This window comes from Nyctereutes procyonoides, unplaced genomic scaffold, assembly GCF_905146905.1.
Source record: "Nyctereutes procyonoides isolate TBG_1078 unplaced genomic scaffold, NYPRO_anot_genome, whole genome shotgun sequence".
Classification (NCBI taxonomy): Eukaryota; Metazoa; Chordata; class Mammalia; order Carnivora; family Canidae; genus Nyctereutes; species Nyctereutes procyonoides.
The window spans coordinates 23,941,149-23,943,912 of NW_026575044.1; the positions used below are offsets into that span (position 1 = coordinate 23,941,149).

Consider the following 2,764-nt stretch of genomic DNA (forward strand, 5'->3'; position numbering starts at 1 on the left):
AGAAATAACAGGTGTTGACAAGGATGTGGAGAAAAAGGAAGCCTCTTGCACGATTGCTGAGAATACATACTGGTGCAGTCATTGCGGAAAATAGTATGGAGTCTCCTCAAAACAATTAAAAATAGAACAACATAAGATCCAGCTGTTCCACTACTGGGTATTTATCCAAAGAAAATAAAAACACTAATTTGAAAAGATATATGGGCTCCTATGTTTATTATAGAATTATTTACAATAGCCAAGATATGGAACCAACTCAAGTGTCCATCAATAGATGAATGGATAAAGAAGATGTGTGTGTCATGCACACACACACGGGAATATTACTCAGCCATAAAAAGAACAGTATCTTGCCATTTGCAACAACATGGATTGAGTTAGAGGTTGTAATGCTAAGTGAAATAATTCACTTAGAGAAAGAGAAATACCATATGATTTCACTCATGTAGAATTCAGGAATCAAAGCAAATGAACAAAGTAAAAAAAGAGACAAAAAATCACACTTAAATACAAAGAACAAAATAGTGGTTGTCAGAGAAAGGTGGGCCTCAGGGGATGGGTGAAATGGATAATGGGAGTTAAGAGTACACTTACCTAGATGAGTAATGTATAGAATTGTTGAATCATTATATTGTATACTTGAAACTAATATTGTACTCTATGTTAATTATACTTTAATTAAAAAACTACTTAAGATTTAAAAGTATACAACAGAGTATTATCAACTATAGTTACCCTGGTATATATCAGAACCTCAGAAATTATTCATGTTTAACTGAAAGTTCGTACCCTTCAACCAGCCTTTATTTCTCTCGCCCCCTCAGCCCTGCGCAACTACCATTCTATTCTGTTTCTATGAGTTAGATTTTTTTTTTTTTAATTTCTGGATTCCACATTTAAGTGTTACCATGTATGACTTGTCTTTCTCTGTCTGGCTTATTTCACTCAGCATACCTAGATTCGCCCGTGTTGTTGCAAATGGCAAGATTTCCATTTTTAAGTCTGGGTAATATCCAATTGTTTATATAGACCACATTTTTAATCCATTTATCTGTCAATGAACATATAGGTTCTTTCCATTCCTTGGCTATTTTGAATAATGTCACCATGGACATGGGGGTGCAGACAGTAATTTCACTTCTTTGTGTGTATATATATAAATATATATTTGGGTATGTGTGTATATATATATATATATATATATATACACACACAGACACACACACACATATATATATACCCAGATATATATATATATATATATATATATATATATATATATATATATACCCAAAAGGGATTGCTGGATCATATATAGTTCTATTTTCAATTTCCTGAGAAATCTCCATTCTGTTTTCCTTACTGACTGTAAACCATTATGTACTAGTTTATATTCCAACCAACAGTGTACAGAAGTTTCCTTTTTTCCACATTTTTGCCACTATTTGTTATCTTTTGTCCTTTTGTTTATAGGCATCCTAGTAAGTGTAAGGTGATATCCCATTGTGATTTAAATTTGCATTTCCCTGATTGTTAGTGATGTTGTGCAGCAGCATTTACTATACCTGTTGCTCACTGGTCTTCTTCGGAAAATGTCTGTTTAGGTCCTTCGCCATTTTTTTATTGGGTTATGTTTTTTGTCTACTAAATTTTAGGAATCTCTTGTATATTTTGGACATTAACCACTCGTCAGACATGTGGTCTGCAAATGTTTTCTCCCATTCCATAAACTGTGTTCTCTTGAAGGTTTTGTTTTCTGTGAAGCTTTTGAATTTAATGTAGCTCCACTTGTTTCTTTTGTTTTTTTGGCCTCATCTTTTGGTGTCAAATACAAAAAAATATTGCCAAGACCAATGTCAAGGAGTTTCTTCTGGGAATTTTATGGTTTCAAATCTTAAAATTCAAGTTTTTAATTCATTTTGAGTTTATCTTTGTGCATAAGATAGGGATACAGTCCATTTGCATGTGGATATTCGGTTTTCCCAGCAACATTTATTAGAGACCATCCTTTTCCATTTGCATATTTTTGGCTCCTTTGTCAAAAATTAATTGAACATATATGCATAGGTGTATTTCTATTAGCAATAATCGCGCCTCAGATAAACCTCATTGGCTACGATACTGCCACTGCGCAAAGCTCATAGGTGTATTTCTGGACACTTTATCCTTTTCCATTGATTTATGTGCCTGTTTTTACTACAATACTATACTGTTCTGATGGCTACCGATTTGTAATATAGTTTGAAATCAAGAAGCAAGATACCTCCAGCTTTTTTCTTCTTTTTCAGAATTGCTTTGGCTCTTTGGGCTCTAATAGTTACATTAATGCATTAAATTCAAATTGCATTTATTGTTGCTTCCTAATAGCCTCTAACCAAAAAGAAGTTCATTCTTATGCCCACTTTTAATCTTGCACATGTAATTCATAGAGTCAATTTGATTCCCTGTCCTAGCTCTTGAGGTCACAGTTCTAAGATTATACTGGTATGTATACATGTGCATTCACAAACACAACACTACAACTCACAAAAGAAAAATACTTTTTATTCTTTATGTTGTTGATTATTTAAATGGTTTAGAATTAGAGTGATAATACTGGTCTCCATTTTGCTTCCAATGTCAGTTTATTTATTTATTCTTTTACATTAAAATATTTCAGGATCGCTATTTTGTCAGGAAAGAACTATAACAAATTTTGTATTTTAATAACTTTCAAAGGAACCAATAGATTTTGGAAACTTATTTCACTAAATAAAATTATAAA

General features: G+C 32.3%; 1 pseudogene; it reads right to left on the reverse strand.

The window, feature by feature from the left end:
* Nucleotides 1-2,027: 2,027 nt before the first annotated feature.
* Nucleotides 2,028-2,139, reverse strand: LOC129509166 (U4 spliceosomal RNA; annotated as a pseudogene).
* Nucleotides 2,140-2,764: the final 625 nt, after the last annotated feature.